This window comes from Chelonoidis abingdonii, chromosome 1, assembly GCF_003597395.2.
Source record: "Chelonoidis abingdonii isolate Lonesome George chromosome 1, CheloAbing_2.0, whole genome shotgun sequence".
Taxonomy (NCBI): Eukaryota; Metazoa; Chordata; order Testudines; family Testudinidae; genus Chelonoidis; species Chelonoidis abingdonii.
In genome coordinates this window covers 224,784,825-224,803,735 of record NC_133769.1, presented here as the reverse complement: position 1 = coordinate 224,803,735, position 18,911 = coordinate 224,784,825, and the positions used below count along the sequence as shown (strand labels likewise).

At 50.9% G+C, this 18,911-nt stretch overlaps 1 protein-coding gene across 3 annotated transcripts in view; it reads left to right on the top strand.

The window, feature by feature from the left end:
- POLA1 (DNA polymerase alpha 1, catalytic subunit) overlaps positions 1 to 18,911 on the top strand; it is a 360,332-nt gene that overhangs the window by 70,283 nt on the left and 271,138 nt on the right. The gene's annotated exons all lie outside the window — the stretch shown is intronic.

The following is an 18,911-nucleotide window of genomic DNA, read 5'->3' as shown; positions in this document are numbered from 1 at the left end:
CAGTTTCTTAAACCATTTGATGTGTTTAACTTCTTGGTGCCTAGGTTTTTGCCAGCCACTTAATGCAGTTTATATTAGCATTACTGTCAGTAGCAAGAGCGGTGGGCTGTCTGAAACAAGAGGTTAAGGAGAAGAAACTAATTTCAGGAAAAGACCTAGGGATCTAATTTAAAGTAACATATAAGAAGTTTTTCTTTGAAATGTGATTAAATGATGTTTCTTATGATTATGCACCTGACGATACATGCATAGGTAAACAAGATGATATGAATAATCTCCAGGGAATGTATCTTGAATCGATGTAGGTCAGATTTTGAAGTGCTACATTTTACTGTGTTGTCAGACCATCCTGTAGTTGAGGGCTGCACAGTAAATATGTTTGCAGAAAGATTCGGTGTGAAAAACAAAAATGAGGTTAGAAATTCATATAGTGTAAAGTACTGGAAAGCTGTCAATATTATTAACTTTGATGAATAGTATTTTGATGAGAGCGGGTTTGGCTGTGATGACGTATTAAAAGTAGGTTGGACCATGCAAGTCTGTTGTGCTGGCTAAAAACTCCAGGATTACATATTATTCTTTAAAAACTTGTTTGAAATCATGTTGATGGTGCAGAAATGCATGCTTGGATTTAATGGCAAAAGAATTTCATGTGACGTGGCAGAAATTCCTTCTATGAAGGGCAACATAGCTGTGCACGTGAGAGGTGCAGCACATGGACCAGGGGTCGGCAACCTTCGGCATGCGGCTCATCAGTGTAATCTGCTGATGGGCCACAAGACATTTTGTTTACATTACCCGTCTGCAGGCATGTCCCAACCCCCCCCCGGACCTGCTCCGGCTCGACTATTAAGCCCCCCCCCCCCCCCCCCCCCCAGCTCCCAGAGGCCATAGTTCTCCATTCATGGCCAATGGGCCTTGTGCTGAAGGTTGCTGACCCCTGACATATACCATCAACGGAATCTCTGATTCAGATCCCATCTGACACAACTGTAATTAGTTAATGACATGTTGGAAACTCAGTACAGACTGGTACAACTGCAGGCATGTATAGGTTAGCTTTCAGTGGGGAAATTTGGGCAGCATGAATTTCGTGTGTATGTGATTCCAACAAATAAACTGTAATTTGTAAAGTGACTAGTGTAGTAATTGTAGTGGTTATTCACTAGATGGCGATAGATACCTTGAGATCATTAAACAATTAAGACTTTCAATCTCGTCAATAAATGACTGTGACCATCCTTGAGTACACATCCTTTTAATTTGATCTTCCATGATTTTTAATTTATTCTTTTATGATATAGAATATCTGGGGAGGGTTGTTTTAGTTTTAATCTGAAATAGTACATAGTATCACAAACCTATTTGTACAAGTTTTATATATTGTGGAAGAAGAAAAATGCTTTCTGAAAAGGGAGAAAACATATGAACACTGCCAAGTCAAATCTAGCCTTAAATATTTATGAGCACTAGTGTTTGCTAAAACTGAAGACCAGTAGATATATTTTACATGAATAATTTTTATAATCCAATGGGATTTAAAAAAACAACACAGGATTCTCTGCAGTATTTGCCATCCAAATGGGGTGGTGTTGGGTTGGATTATAGTGCAGTGGTTCTGAAACTTCTTCATAGTGTAAACAAACCTGAATAAGTTTCATGGGCTACTTCTCTCGTGGTAATTACAGCAGTTGCTTGCATGGAAAAGTAATAGGAGAGGTTTTAATGTAATTTTAGCTGTCTTATAATGTAGTTTAACAACTGGAAACAAGGAGAGGCAGTACCACATGATCAACCAGCTTTCTGCAGACTAGTGACAGTAAGTATAGGGTCAGTCTTTTCCAACCTTTTTGACAAATAGCCTTCCAGTGGAGAGTCAGATGTGTTTGGCTTATGTATTCATGAGCCTCTGGGAAGAAGGCTGTTTCTTGTGGGACAACAGAAAAGTTGCCAAGCTGCTGTCTGGGGCCAACTTGGTTGCCATTGGCTCTGACCCCAGATCAGTGATCTTTCCACGTACTGGCATCTCCTCCAGGACATTGTTCTTTACTGTTCCAATTAGTTCCTCAAATGACCCACCTTCTTGGCCAGAAAACTAGACCACAGAGGGGCAAAATTACTCTTCTTTCTTCCACCACAACTTGGAGATAAGTTCCAGAAATTCATGTTGCAGCACATTAAATGAAAGGATGAAGTTTGCCAGTCAAGTTAATTTCAAATTTCCTATTCAGATTTTTAAAGTAATTCTTTAGTAATAATTTGCCCAAATTCCAAGACACTGATAGTCAAAGGGAGAAAAGATAGCATCTGCTTGTCACCAACTTCTGCGAAAGGGAGCTGGGGAGGAGGGGCAGGGGAAAGAAGAGAAAGGGAAATCAAAAAGCCCAAATAAGTTAGTTGAAAAATAAAACAAAGGGAAGCAGGCATAGTACCTTACTTACTCTCTTCCTTTTCTATCCTCTTCCTCTGAGCTGTGGCAGCAGGGAAATATAGGCTTCATTCCATTTCCTGTTGAGCCTTGTTGAGCTGGGGAAGGTGATCAACATCTGTTGTTGCCTTCTGGGCCTCTGGTCTATCTACATGTTTTGCCAGAGCTGATCTGAATGGGGCAGCTTGTCAGGCCTCCTTCCCCAAAATATACGGGGGAGAGAGAGGAACATAAGCTGGGAAACAGATCCTCTTAAAATCTCATTAGTAGCTGCATTTTTGGATGCTTTTGTGGATGCCATCCACACTTCCACTAGAGTTTTGACATCCAGTATGATTTTTATGACCTAGATGCTTGAAGGCCCAAGCAGAAGAGTTCTTAGCTGATTCTAAGTATTCAGGTGTTAGACAAAAGTATTGCTTTATGATTCAGAGAAACTGAAGAGGTCCTTGCATCCGTCAGACATTGTAGGAGGGGCTATGGATCCTAGTTCAAAAGACAGCATGTCTTTTGTGGTGCTTTTCTCCTTGAGATGCCTCATAGAAGTGGAAGATGCAACAGACCTCAAATTTTTCAAAAAAAAAAACCTAAGGATGTTCAAGATAGAAAACTTTAAATTCTGTCTGGGATCTCAAGGTTTTTTTTCTTTTGAGCTGAAGGAGGCTGTCTCTATGTGCATACATCCTTCAGACATGACATTTTTTTATAATTTACATATAGTCATGACCATTTCCAGTGCAAAGCTCTGTCCTTCAGAGCCTCCTTCAGAGTTTTTCCTGCTGGACAAGTAAGAGTCAGTTCTTCAAGTTCTGGTCCTTACGTGTATTCTGCATGTGAGTACATATGAGCCTGAGTCCAGCGATTTTTAACAAGCAGTGTCTGTTGGCCCACACTTGCGCAGTGGATCTCCTCGTGCTCCAGAGCGAGGGTATAAGGTTAACTCCCTCTCAGTTCCTTCTTATCCTCGCATGGTCTGAGTCAAGATCCAGTGTCCTCTTCGGCTTCAGAATTTCAGAAAACCTGTAAATAAGATATTCTTTAGCTTAGTTCAGTTGGTCTTAGTGTAGTTTGTTTCCCTGGCCTGGAGTCCCCATGGGGACACTAAGACCAACTGAAGTAAGCTAAAGAATAACTTATTTACAACCTTATTTTATAGATTCTCTGAAATGCTGGAGCCAGAGAGAACACTGGATCCTGTGTCCAGACTCTTCGGCTTCAAAAATTGCATCTCCTGCCCTAGATCCTTCGCTGTCAAAGACAAATGCTGACTCTCTCTCTCTCTTCCCCCTCCCGTCTGGGTAAGATGCACATTTTGGTGCTGTGCAGCATTTGTTGCTCATTTCCACCAATGAGCTTTGCCTTAGAAAACATTTAATGGAGAAGACCTCTCCTTTAATGGCCTCTCTGATCTGGGCCAGGAAGACTCCACTGTACATTGGCCTCACCAAAGGAGCAGCTCTCCTCTGAGCATGTGCCCAAAGACTTCCTCAAGGGCTTCCCATGAGAGTAAGGGACACTCTCGTAGATGCAAGGACAGATCCCCATCTATGACTGTCCATAAAAGGTGCACTCCTTTCCCCAAGCCTATTGAGTCAGGCGAGCCCTTACACAAAGACTTCCAAGCAACTGGCTCCGCAGAAACCCCCCAGGGTGGAGAGTAAGGGGTGTATGAAGAAGGATCTGCTGGTTCCGTTGGTGACTCTGGTACTGAAACACAAGGACCATCATTTTCCTATAGGTGCTGGAACTAGGGATGCTGGGGCTGCAGCAGCACTCCCCTGGCTTGAAGTGGTTTCAATCATATACTGGGTTTACAATTTGGTTCGATGGCTCTCAGCACCCTCACTATACAAATTATTCCTGCATCTGCCAGCTACAAGTGCAGCTCCAGATTTTGTGGTTCTTCTTCGAGTGCTTGCTCATATCCATTCCAAGTAGGTGTGCGTGCGCCGCATGCACGTTCGTCGGAAGAATTTTCCCCTAGCAACACCCGGACGGGTCGGCAGGCGCCCCCTGGCGTGGCGCCTTTGCGGCACCGCATATATACCCCTGCCAACCCGGCCGCTCCTCAGTTCCTTCTTACCGCCCGTGTCGGTCGTTGGAACAGTGGAGTGCGGCTTAGCTGACCTCCACCTCCCTAGCGTTTCACCCGTTCTTGTCTCTAGTTCGTAGTTATAGTTATAGTTTAGTGTTAATTCTCAGTAGTTACTAGTAGTTGTTAGTGTAGTTATTGTATATAGTTCGAGGGCTGAGGTTTAATCCTCCTCACACCTCCCGGGACCCGGGCTCATGCCTGGCTCTCCCGGTTTCAAGCAGTGCTCAGCCTGCCGTCGGCCGATGCCAACAGGAGACCCCCATGATCGTTGCCTGAAGTGCCTGGGGGAATCCCATCTTACGGACAAGTGCCATATCTGTAAGTTCTTTAAGCCAAGGACTAAAAAGGAGCGGGACTCGTGTTTAAAGCAGCTCCTGATGGAGGCGGCCCTGACCCCTGCAGCTTCAGCACCGAGCGTACCGCAGTCCGCACCAGGCAGAAGTTCTTCGTCGGCACCGGAGGCAGCCGGTACCGCCAGAACACCACGGCACCAACAGTCTCCGGCGCAGAAGTCAGCCCGGCACTGCTCCCTTTCGCCGAAAGTGAAGAAGTCAAAGGCTCCTGTGGCTGCAGTTCCGGCACCGCAGTTTGAGCATGGGAAACCGTGCTGGCCGGCACTGCCATCTGCCGTGGCACCGGTTATCCCAGCACCATTGACTCCAGCCAGGCAAGAGCCGTTGAGTCCGGTGCAATACAGCTCCCCGGCGCATGCCTTGGTTGAGCTCGCTGTTCCCACTACGCCGGAGACTTTCGCAACGGCGAGGGAACTGATAGCCCTTACTAAGCCTTCCCTGCCTCAACCTCCGGCACCGCCGGTGCGGGTCCTTTCTTCAACGGGGAAGCCGACTATGCTCAGACCAACGTCTCTCGGAGCAACGGACAGGCACCGGTCGCGGTTGAGGTCCCGGCACTGCTCCCACTCGCATCGCCGATCGCCTTCCAGACGCCGCTCGCAGTCCCGGCACCGATCCCACTCTCAGCGCTGGTCATACTTGCGGCACCGGTCCAGGTCCCGTTCCCCAGACCGGTACTCAACAAGACGGTCTGCCTCCCAGCACCGCTCTCGACGGAGTCCATCGCGCTGTCGTTACTCTCGGTCCTGGTCGACCTCCTGGCACCGTGCTGGTCGTAGGTCCCGGTCCCAGTCTCCGCACCGGTACGATTCCCGGTACCGTTCTCCAACACGACGGTACCAGTCTCACGGACTGTCCGCTCCGCCTTGGCTGTCAAGACGCCCCTCGGGTTTGTCCCGCCCAGACAGCGCTCTCTACGGCGATGTGGACCCCCATACCCGTTTCCTCCCTGAACCCCAGGGTCTGGAACAGCCGCCGCAGTGGTCCTTCTGGACGCCTTGGGCCTACCACCAAGCCCAAGGCGATCCCGCCACGGCGTCGCGATCTGCGGCTTCTGCCCGTCGGGTACCGGAGGCCACCGTCAGTCGTCCTCCTCCAGCAGATGACGACATTTCAACCGCGACCCAGGACCCTAAGGGTGCTCCAGAAACGGCCCCCCCTCTGGAACAAGAACCATAGGAGGAACCTTTGGTCCCCTCCTCTCCTCCACCGGATGAGGCGGTGGCGGGCACTTCAACTTCGGGCCCACCCCCCATCGACCTACGAGCCCACCAGGACCTGCTCCGCCGTGTCATCAGGACCTGCTCCGCTGCGTTGAGCATCAACCTCCAGGTGGAGGAGGTTCCCGAGGTGGAGGACCCTGTCATGGACATTCTGTCTTCGGATGCCCCGACGCGGGTAGCCCTGCCTTTTATCCACTCGATACAGGCTAAAGCGGACTCGATCTGGCAATCTCCGGCGTCCATCCCTCCAACGGCCAGAGGCATGGAGAGGAAATATATGGTACCCTCTAAAGGGTACGAGTACCTTTACACCCATCCTCCTCCATGCTCTCTGGTCATACAGTCTGTGAATGAGAGGGAGCGCCATGGCCAGCCAGCCCCCGCCCAAAATCGCGGGAGGCTAAGTGCATGGATCTACTGGGACGCAAGATATACTCTGCAGGGGGTCTACAGTTGCGTGTCGCCAACCAACAAGCGCTGCTCAGTAGATACAATTTTAATACCTGGCAGTCCATGGCCAAATTCACAGAGCTGGTCCTATTGGACTCCCGCCCTGAGTTCCAGAGCCTCCTTGAGGAGGGGAAAAAGATCTCCTGAACCTCCTTACAGGCCTCCCTTGACGCCGCAGATTTGGTGGCCAGGACCGTTGCGTCAGGGGTCACAATGAGGAGGGTTTCGTGGTTGCAGGTTTCCGGCTTACCTCCCGAACTGCAACACACGATTCAAGACCTTCCATTTGAGGGGCAGGGTCTCTTCTCTGATAAAACGGACCCTAGGCTCCAAAGCCTTAAGGACAAACGCATTATAATGCGCTCCCTCGGCATGCACACGCTGCAGACCCAACGGAGGCCCTTCCGGGCACAACCTCAGCGCCCCTACCCCCCACCACGCCCTCGTCAGGACTTTAATAGAAGACGGGGCCGTGTAAACCGGAGACGTCAGTCTGGTTCCCAAGGGGGACAAAATAATGGTTCAGCCAAACCACCGCCGGGACCAAAGCAAAACTTTTGAAGGTGCGATAGAGAGCAGAGCACCAGTCCTTCCCCGGACTCCTTTCCTGCTTTCCAACCGCCTTTCTCCCTTCCTCCCAGCGTGGACCCGACTAACTTCGGATCGTTGGGTTTTGCGCACGGTGGAGTTTGGTTACCATCTCCAGTTTATTTCGCACCCTCCCCGTCCCTCTTCAGGGACCCCTCTCACGAGCATCTCCTCTGCCAGGAGATCCACACGCTTCTCGAAATCGGAGCCATAGAGGAGGTACCTCAAGATCTCAGGGGCAGAGGGTTTTACTCCCGCTATTTTTTAATCCCCAAGTCGAAAGGAGGTCTTCGACCCATCCTAGACCTCCGCGGACTCAACGCCTTCTTAAAGAAGTTGAAGTTCCGCATGGTGTCCTTGGGGTCTATTATCCCGTCCCTGGATTCGGGGGACTGGTTCGCTGCTCTCGATATGAAGGATGCGTACTTTCATGTATCGATTTACCCCCCACACAGACGCTATCTGCGCTTCGTAGTACGGGACTGCCACTTCCAATTCACGGTCCTGCCCTTCGGCCTTTCCTCTGCCCTGCGTGTTTTCAGAAAATGTATGGCAGTAGTGGCCGCTTTCCTCCGTTGACAACGCATATGTGTCTTCCCTTACCTGGACGACTGGCTTGTTCGCGGGTCCTCCGAGGCACAGTTCGCCGCACACATAGCCGTTATCAGGGAACTGTTCGAGACTTTGGGCCTCTTGATCAATTTCGACAAGTCCATCCTCATGCCAACTCAGAGGATAGAATTCATTGGGGCTGTCTTGGACTCCACGCTCGCGACAGCCTTGCTTCCGCTCAGCCGGTTCCAGGCAATAGTCTCCGCCATAGAGAGCCTACTCGCCTTCCCCACGACCTCAGCCCGGGTCTGTCTCAGCCTCCTCGGTCACATGGCCGCCTGCACCTTTGTCCCCAAGAACGCCAAGCTCCGCCTTCGCCCCCTGCAAATCTGGTTAGCCTCCATTTACCGCCCATGCAGGGACAGCATGGATGTCGTCGTCACACTCCCACAGAGCGTTTTGCACTCCCTCCGTTGGTGGCAAGACCCGTCCCTGGTGTGTGCAGGCATGCCATTCCGCCCCAGGCAACCGTCCATATCGGTGACAATGGACGCATCCTCTGTGGGCTGGGGAGCGCACATGGGGTCTCGTCGGACACAAGACCTCTGGTCCGCTCAGGAGCTGTCGCTGCATATAAACTTCCGGGAGCTGCGGGCGGTCCGCCTCGCCTGTCAGGCCTTTCTTCATCACCTTCGAGGCCGTTGTGTCTTAGTGCTCACGGATAATACCACCGCGATGCACTATATAAACAAGCAGGGAGGAACCCGCTCTCTCCCTCTTTGTCAGGAGGCGATCAGGCTATGGGAGCTTTCTGTAGCCCACTCCAGGGATCTGGTGGCCTCCTTCCTTCCAGGAGTCCAAAACTCATTAGCGGACCACCTCAGCAGGTCCTTTCTAGCCACAAGTGGTCCCTTCGACCGGACGTAGCTCATTCTCTCTTCCGGAGGTGGGGCTTTCCCCAAACTGACCTCTTCGCCTCCCGCAGAAACCGGAAGTGCCCCAGGTTCTGCTCCTTTCACGGTCTCGCCCAGGGTTCGATCTTGGACGCCTCCCTCATGTCCTGGTCGACCCACCTTCTATATGCCTTCCCACCTTTTCCACTGGTGCACAAAATCCTGGTGAAGCTGCGCAGAGACAAGGCTCGAGTAATTTTGATCGCCCTGGCGTGGCCTCGCCAGCACTGGTACACCACGTTGCTGGACCTATCAGTAGCCAGCCCCGTTCTCCTACCGATCCATCAGGACCTGATATCCCAGGACCACGGCTGGCTTCTCCATCCCGACCTTCAATCCCTCCACCTGACGGCGTGGTTCCTGGCTGGTTGAGCCGCTCAGAGCTGCGCTGCTCTACCCCGGTGCAGCAAGTTCTCCTGGGTAGCAGGAAACCTGCAACCAGAGCTACCTACATGGCGAAGTGGAAGAGGTTCTCCTGCTGGTGTCAGACACACCACGTAACACCTACCCAGGCTCCCATCCATGTGGTTTTGGAATACCTATGGCACCTCAAACAGCAGGGCCTCGGGCTCCCATCCTTGCGAGTGCACCTGGCTGCCATTTCGACGTTCCATCCAGGAGAAGGCGCTTCCTCCGTCTTCTCTCACCCGATGGTCTCGAGGTTCCTCAAGGGCCTGGAGCGCCTGTTCCCCCAGGTCCGCNATTAATTGTGAAAGCCACCCTTACTTGGGCATTAAGGCTGCAGAATGTCCAGCAGTCGATGGTTTGGGTCTTGGACTTCCTCCAGAGATCTGGAGAGCACTAGCCACCCTTCGTAGTAAAGTCCTGGTATTGTCTATGGTCTTCTCGCTTCCCTGGATGAGGCACCCCCACCAGGAGATTTCCGACTGAACTACTGATATCTGTGCTTCTAGTTGAATATCATCCTCTTCCTCCTACACTGACAGAACCAGTTGTTTGCACAAGGAGGAGGAGTCAAAAGGCTCCTAGGTGGGTCCCAGATGTCTGGAATAGGGATCTTATGAGACCCCAATAGGGCCAGAAAGAGGGGCCAACTGTTCGAGGGGGACCCCATGGCCTGGGGGATCATTGGTCTCCTAGGCAGGTCATGTTCATAAGGGTAGCAACCATAAATCCTAGATCACCTGTCCAGGTTTTATTCAGTCTGTGGAGATGAAGGAGGGGTCAGCTCATCAGACCCATTTGAATCCAAAAATCAGTCCTGTTGTAACAGCAGAGCAATTAGAACAGGACAATCCTGCCTGATGGCTGTAAGAAAGAGGGTTTCTGAGACACCAAAGGAATATAGTCTTCTGGCGTAGTAATTTCCCACAGGGGAGCAGGGCGAGACAAGAGAAGAGACTGCGGGGAGAGGAAGAGATCCTCTAGGGCCATATAGGTCTCTGTGCATCCTGGTGTGCAGGGAGTTCTGACGGTCAGCATCAATGGTTCCAGTACATGCCTGGTTGTACAGCGTGTTTTGGGCAGACGCATCAGAAAAGACGGTTACTCACCTTTGTAACTGTTGTTCTTCGAGATGTGTTGCTCATATCCATTCCACACCCGCCCTCCTTCCCCACTGTCGGAGTAGCCGGCAAGAAGGAACTGAGGAGTGGCCGGGTCGGCAGGGGTATATATGCGGTGCTGCAAAGGCGCCACGCCGGGTGTTGCTAGGGGAAAATTCTTCCGATGAACGTGCACGCGGCGCGCGCGCACACCTACTTGGAATGGATATGAGCAACACATCTCGAAGAACAACAGTTACAAAGGTGAGTAACCGTCTTTTCTGATGCGTCTGCCCAAAACACGCTGTACAACCAGGCATGTACTGGAACCATTGATGCTGACCGTCAGAACTCCCTGCACACCAGGATGCACAGAGACCTATATGGCCCTAGAGGATCTCTTCCTCTCCCCGCAGTCTCTTCTCTTGTCTCGCCCTGCTCCCCTGTGGGAAATTACTACGCCAGAAGACTATATTCCTTTGGTGTCTCAGAAACCCTCTTTCTTACAGCCATCAGGCAGGATTGTCCTGTTCTAATTGCTCTGCTGTTACAACAGGACTGATTTTTGGATTCAAATGGGTCTGATGAGCTGACCCCTCCTTCATCTCCACAGACTGAATAAAACCTGGACAGGTGATCTAGGATTTATGGTTGCTACCCTTATGAACATGACCTGCCTAGGAGACCAATGATCCCCCAGGCCATGGGGTCCCCCTCGAACAGTTGGCCCCTCTTTCTGGCCCTATTGGGGTCTCATAAGATCCCTATTCCAGACATCTGGGACCCACCTAGGAGCCTTTTGACTCCTCCTCCTTGTGCAAACAACTGGTTCTGTCAGTGTAGGAGGAAGAGGATGATATTCAACTAGAAGCACAGATATCAGTAGTTCAGTCGGAAATCTCCTGGTGGGGGTGCCTCATCCAGGGAAGCGAGAAGACCATAGACAATACCAGGACTTTACTACGAAGGGTGGCTAGTGCTCTCCAGATCTCTGGAGGAAGTCCAAGACCCAAACCATCGACTGCTGGACATTCTGCAGCCTTAATGCCCAAGTAAGGGTGGCTTTCACAATTAATGAGGCCATATTGGAACCGGTGAGATTGGTCTGGCACATCCCAGCATCCTCTGCTCCCACACCTAAAGTGGCAGAGAAATGCTATTTTGGTCTGGGAAAGGGAGCTGAATTCCTATTCTCCCATCCTGCTCCCAAATCCCTGGTGGTATATTCTGTTGTGGCCTGCAATAGGTCTCAGTACCTCAGGGATGTCCCATCAGACAAGAGCTTGAAGAGACTGGATCTCCTGGGAAGAAAGGTCTTCTCCTCTGTGTGCTTGCAGTTCCTCATTGCCAATTACCTGGCCCAGCTAGCCAAGTATGACTTTAATAACTGCTTCAGGCTGGGGGCTTTTCAGGACAAACTTTCCTTTGAGGACAGAACCTAGTTCCTTTCCCTTCTAGAGGAGGGTTTCGAAAATGGCTTTTGGGGCTGCAGTTGATATGGCAGATACAGCATCCAGAAGCTTGGTCACTGGTATTATGAGAGGGATTTGTGGTTGCAACCCTTGGTCTTCTCTAGGGAGGTGCAGAATACTATCCAACACCTTCCCTTTGACCGACCCAGCACCTCCTCAGTTCCTTCTTACCATCAGTGACGGTCGTTGGAACTGTGGCATCTTGCTTTGCAAGCATCGCACGTTTCCCTAGCTTCTATTCGGACTGTTTGTATTTTGTAGTTGTTTAATTCTTAGTTCTTGTAGTTAGTTAGCTGTTGGGCTGGGGGGCTTACCATCCACCCCGACTGTGTTCTCCTTGAGGGTCTTACATGCCTATGTCCCAGGGGTTCAAGCCCTGCAAGTCCTGCAACAAGCCTATGCCAATGGGTGACCCCCAAGACATGTGCTTAAAAGCTCTGGGGGAAGCACACCAAGGAGACAAGTGCAGAATGTGTAAACAGTTTAGCTCCAGAACAAAAAAGGAGCAAGACTTTTGCCTCAAGCATCTCCTTATGGAGGCGGCACTCAGACCACAACCTACACCGGATTGGCAAGACCCAGCAGCGAGCTCATTGGTGCACAGTGCCCCGGCGGCAATGGTAGAAGCGGCACCACGGAAGGACTCAGAGAGACGCGAGGCATCCCTGCTCCAATGGGGCATGCTCCAGAGAAGAATACCCAAGGCCGAAGACTTTGGAGCCAGCACCGTTGACTTGGGCTCCGCAAGAGGGACTGTAGACGGGCCGACTCACCCCCGCGGCACCTCCTGCTGGTTACTTCTAGGAATTAGCTCAGTTCCAGCTCCGGAGCGCCCTCTGCAGGCCGTGTTCCACCTGTTCTCTGGCCCCATGTCCCTCCCTGGACCCGGTGCCCTTTTACATGGAGTGCTGCCCCCAAGTAGTCACCCCTTTCTCTGAGGGTTTCCCCTTTCCGGGGGACCCCCACCCTCTATCCGCACTTTGCCTCAGTATAGGCTACTGCCCAGTCTCCACCTAGCCCGTGTTCACTGGGGCAGACTGCAGTCTCAGCCACTCATCATAGGCAAAAGGGTTTGGACCTGCTGCCCTTGGCCTTCTCCTGGGCTTTCCTCTGCAACCCCCTAGTACCTTTTAGCCTAATGCTAGGCCACAGCCTGGGGCTTTCTAGGCTAGAGCTCCCCCGCTCCTCAGCCTGTCCTCAGCCCTGCTCCCCTCAGGTACTTTGTCTCTAGCTCCCGGCAGCCAGGCCCATCTCCCTCTATAGCTAGAGAGAGACTGGCTGCTTCTAGCTCCTGTGGCCTTCTTATGAGGACCTGTTGCTCAGTTTGGGGCGTGGCCCCTGCTGCAGCAACTTCCCCAATCAGCCCAGCCTAAAGGCTGCTTTCTCCAGCCACAGCCCCTTCCCAGGGCTGTTTTTAACCCCTTCAGGGCAGGAGCAGGGGTCCACCCTGCTACAGGGACCGTCTAATCCGGTCTTGTTGGACTCCTTGAGCCAAGTCATTGAGGAGGTGGAATTGCCATCCACCCCAGACACCACTCCCCAGCCTCGTTACACTACTCCCCAGTCCAGCTCCGCTTGGCACTGCCCTGACCATCGCAGTCCCTGTTCCTGTCTTCGGACTTGGAGACGGGGTCCAGATACTCAGGGTGACTGGCACTGGTTGGGCCATGAAAAGCCTGAGGTGGGGGCAGGGCCATGGTCTGTGCAGCGGCAGGGACCAGCGCAGTGGCCATTTTGGACCCCATGGCATACCTCCAGGCCCAGGGAGCCCAATCCAAAGGTTCCCATTCGGTGACTTCTGAACTGTGGGTACCGGTGGCATCGGCCAGTCGCCCCACCCCTAGGGAAGCTAGGAGGTACTGTTGCTTGATCTTCCCTGGGACCAACTCCAGTTCCTGAGCCTGATCCAGGAGTGGTTGGCACTGACAGAGAGGCAGGACAGGAGGCCTCTGGAGACAGAGGGTCAGGAGGACCTTGTTTGACCATTAGCCTCCTTGTCATCCTCCCCGGACGAGGTGGTCACAGGCACCTCTGTCTCTGGACCGCACCCCATAGACAGCTGTGCCCACCAGGACCTCCTTCACAGGGTGGCGCGAAATATGGGCTTGCAGGCCAAGGAGGTGGTGGAGTTGAAGGACCCGATGGTCAATATCCTGGGCCCGGAAGGTCCATCGAGGGTGGTTCTACCCCTCATCAAGACTGTACAGGCCATTGCTAAGACCATTTGACAGACCCCAGCCATCATCCCTTCCACTGCGAAGGATATGGAGAAGGAAGTATACCGTCCCATCTACAGGGTACAAATACCTTTTCGCAAACCCACAGCCTTGCTCATTGGTAGTGGCTGCAGCAAACGAAAAGGAGAGGCAGGGACAACAAGCCCCAGTGCCTACGTCCAAGAATGCCAAGTGCCTAGATTTATTTGGGCGCAAAGTGTATTCTACGTGGGAGTTGCAACTCAGGTTTGCCAACCAGCCGGCAATTCTGAGTAGATAGAGCTTCAGCTCCTGGAACTTTGATGCCCAGGTTTAAGGAGCTGGTGCCAACAGAGTCCAGGGAGGATTTTGAAGTGATAGTGGAGAAGGATGGTGGCACGGACTTCTTTACAGGCTTCACTGGACGCTGCAGACTCAGTGGTGTGCACCTTGTCTTCCAGGATAGCCATGAGGCATAGCTCATGGCTGCAGGCCTCGGGACTCCCGCCCGAGGTTCAACAGACCATGTAGGATCTGCTTTTGATGGGGGAGGTCTGTTTGCGGAGCAGACTGACTATAGAGCATAGTCTAAAGGACTCCGGGGCTACCGTGAAATCCTTGGGTATGCATACCCCAGCAACCCAATGTAAACATTTCCAGTCTCAGCTGCAGCAGCAGCGCTCCTATCCTCCTTGGCTGAGGCAGGACTTTTATAGGAGAATGGGCAGGAATGGCAGGTACAAGCCTTCCCACCCCCCGCCTGGGCAAGGCCAGGGTCTGACTAAGCCCTCAGACAGTGTGCGAAAGAATCCGCTTCAACAGCCCTCAGCCTTCCTTGTCCTTAGTAACGGATGCATCAACTCTGGGATGGGGAGCACACTTGGGAGACCTCCAAACGCAGGGCCTTTGGTCACGGGATGAGCTCTCTCTCCATATCAACACCAAGGAGCTGAGGGCAGTGCGACTAGCATGCCAGGCCTTTCAGGTCCGACTACAAGATCAGTGCGTAACAGTTCTGACAGCCAACACCACTGCCATGTTTTACATCAACAAGCAGGGGGAGCCTGGTCCTCTCCCCTACGTTGGGAAGCCCTCCGGCTGTGGGAGTTCTGCATAGCCCACTCCATTCACCTGGAAGCGTCCTATCTACCAGGAGTTCAGAACACGCTGACGGACTGCCTCAGCAGGTTCTTCCGCAATCACGAGTGGTCCATCCAGCCAGATATCATACACCTAGTCTTCCAAAGGTGTGGGTTTCCCCAGGTCAACCTGTTTGCCACTCAGAGCAACAGGAAGTGCCCAATGTTCTGCTCCTTCCAGAGACACAACACAGGCTCAATCATGCGTTCCTGCTACCCTGAGGAGGCCGCCTGCTTTACGCCTTTTCCCCGTTCCCTCTCGTGCACAAGGTCCTACTTAAGGTCATCAAAGACAGGGCAGAGAATTCTGGTAGCACCAGCATGGCCTCAACAACATTGGTACACCATGCTCCTGGAACTTGTTACGAATTACACCAATAGGCCACACGCAGTTCGTTTCTAGGCTGAGGCACAAAAACCAAAGATATGCAGAGTGTTCCAAATACCAGATTTTTAATGCGCTCGAGCGTGGTGCCCCCCCCCCCCCCCCTAGTCAGGGGAGGGACCCTGGCTGCAGGTTACAAAGAGGTTATATGCCTTTTAGCAATGCATGTTGCCCTCATGCATTGTAAGCCTTAGCCAATAAACAAGCGGTTTACTTATCTTTACCCTATCACAGCTAAATATTTTCCTTATGCTGGCTAGCGCTTAGGCAAGCTGTTATCTTGCATATTAGACTTTCCTTATATGGTGCTGTTTACTGTTTTACTTTTTTGTAGTTTTATTATGTTTTTGCCCTTCCTCTGTGACCCTGGTATGTGATGTGCTCGCTTTTAGTTAATGGTAGGCCTAGGCCTTAATGGAGTCACTCATGCTAACTTTCCTTAACAAACTGTAAGTGGATGCCCCAATCACATTGTCTCCTGGACCTGATCACTCAGGACCACGGTCATCTTCATCACTTTGACCTACAGTCCCTCCACATCACAGCTTGGAATCTTCATGGCTGAATTCCATGGAACTTCTGTGCTCATAACAAGTAAGGGAGGTCCTCCTTGGCAGCAGGAAGTCCTCCACTAGAACCACATACCTCGCAAAGTGGAAAAAATTTACGTGTTGGTGTGAACAGCGTCGTGCACCCTCTCCTCAGGCATCTGTACCTCTCATCTTAGGGTACCTTCTGCACCTGAAACAGCAAGGCCTGGCAGCATCCTCCATAAAAAGTACACCTCGCTGCTATCTTGGCCTTCCACCCAGGTGCATCTGGACTCTCAGTCTTCGTCAGTCCAATGATTGGTCAGTTCCTCAAAGGTCTGGAACTCCTACATCCCCAGATCACACATCCTGTCCCCATGTGGGATGTTAACCTGGTCCTCTCCAGGCTAATGGGGCCCCCATTTGAACCGCTGGTGACTTGCTCCCTTCTCTGTCTGTTGTGGACGGTAGCTTTTCTGGTCGCCATTACATCAGCAAGGAGTGTGTCTGAGTTAAAGGACATTACCTCAGACCCACCTCCTGTGGTTTTTCTCAGGGATAAGGTGCAACTCAAGCCTCACCTGGTCTTGCTTTCTAAGGTTATGTCACACTTCCACACTAGTCGTGACATTTTCCTGCCTGGTTTTTATATTAAGTCTCATGCCAATAACCGTGAGCAGAGTCTGCACTCCCTGGATGTTCAGCGAGCACTAGCTTTTTACATCGAGCACACTAAGCCGTTCAGGAAGTTGAACCAGTTGTTCATAGTGGTGGCAAACCGGATGAAAGGACTCCTGGTCTCATCTCAAAGAATATCCTCCTGGATGACGTTATGCATCCACACATGCTGTGAGCTGGCCAAAATACCAGCCCTGGCTCTTACAGCAACTCCACGAGGGCTCAGGCCTCCTCAGCAGTGTTATTGGCCCAGGTCCGGATACAAAAAATCTGCAGAGCAGCAACTTGGTCCTCGGTACATACATTCACTTCTCATTACGACATCATCTGGCATGCCAGAGATGATGCAGCTTTTGGCAGAGCGGCTTTCCAGTCAGCGATTCTATAACTCTGACCCCACTGGCTAGGTAAGGCTTGGGAGTCATCTAATTGGAATCAATATGAGCAATCACTCGAAGAAGAAAAATGGTTACTCACCTTCTCGTAACTGTTCTTCGAGATGTGTTGCTCAGATCCATTCCAAACCTGCCCACCTTTCCCTCTGTCGGCGTAACTGGCAAGAAGGAACTGAGGAGGTACCGGGTCAGCAGGCTCATATATTGAGTGCCATGAAGGCACCACTCCAGGGAGTTCCACAGCTGACCTGATGGGTGCTGCTAGGGGAAAAACTTTCCGATGGCTGTGCACGTGGCGCGCGCACACACTTCATTGGAATGGGTATGAGCAACACATCTCGAAGAACTACAGTTCCGAGAAGGTGAGTACCCATTTTTTAACAATCTGATTCCTTACCTTACTCTTCTCCTTAACCTCTCGCTCTCCTCCAACCCTTCCCCTCTCAATACAAATGTTTGTTACCGTCTTCAAAAAACCCACCCTTGCCTTTCCAGCTATTTCCCCCATCTTCCTTTTGCCTTTCATCTCATCTCATTGAACATGCTATTTACAATCACTGCCTTGTGTTCTTCTTCAATCCATCCTAATCCTCTTCCGCTGTTTGTGGTCACCTGAGACCACTCTTCCAGATTCTCTAGTGACCTCTTCTTAGTCAAATTTCAGAACTAGTACTCCATTTTCATCCTCCTTGGCCTGTCAGCTGCCTTTCACACAGTAGTCTATGCTCTCATTCTTGACTCTCTTCTCCTCCTACCTTTCTAATGGCTCCTTCAGCATATCCTTCAAAGGATCCTCCTCATCCCCACCTCCAGATTTCTGTGCGGGTTTGTCACAGCTCTGTCCGTGTATACCTGGTCTGTGAGTAATCTCAGCTACAACACAAGTTTAAATACTATCTGATGATGCAGATCTACCTCTCTAATCTAGACCTGTGTCCTTCTGTCCAATTTAAAATCTCAGCCTGCCTCACTGATATCTCCTCATGGATGTGAAGCCATCAGTTCAAGTGCAGCATATCTAAAACAGAGCTCCTGTTCACACTCTCTCCTTCCCCCCACCCTTCTTCTCAGTTGCTTTCCCTTATCTCCTTTCTCAATTCATGTGGAGAACACCAACATTCTGTCTGTGATGCAGGCACATAACCTGGGTGTCATTTTTGACTTAAATGTGTCTCTAGGTTCTCTCATCCAGGTTATATGTAAATCTTGCAGATTCTTTCTGCATAATATCTCTAAGGTATGGCCTTCCTGTCCATCTACACAGCTAAAACTCTTGTCCAAGTTGTCATAATCTCTCATCTTGATTACTGCAATATGCTTTTCTCTGAGCTTGACACCTACAATCCTGCCCAGCTCAGAATCCTTCAGAACACTACTGCATAGATTTTCATAAACTGTTGCGTTGACTGTGTCACCCCTATCTCTGCATGTCTCCACTGGCTTCTTCTTCTGTATCATATCAAACATAAACTGCTTGCTTTTACTGTCAAAGCCCTCCATGACCTATCCCCCCCCTCAACCCTGTCTCATTCAGTATTGAAAGTTTGACTCCCATCTCTGATAGACCCATGATGCCAGCCTCCATTGCCCAGTAAAACCTCCAAATAAGCACCTTTGTGTTTTCTCCCTCCTGCCCTTAGGTTTTGAAGATACTCCCTGTAAACATTTGCAAAACTAATGTATTCTCCTCCTCCAAATCTCTGCTTAAAAACTGTCCTCTGCCATGAAGCCTACAAAAAACTGACAATGGTTAAGCTCCTGCTGTGCTGAGACCACCACCAATCATGCTGACCAATATTGTTTCCTTGTACTCTCCTATCTGCCTTTATCTATTTATCTCTTGTCTTACTGTAAGCTTTTGTTTTCTTGTTCTGTGTTTGTACAATGCTTGTTCCATGACTGGTGGGGGGAGGGAGGGTGGTAATAAACCAGTTTTATTGTAGGGGTGAAATGAGTGTGGGTTCCTTACT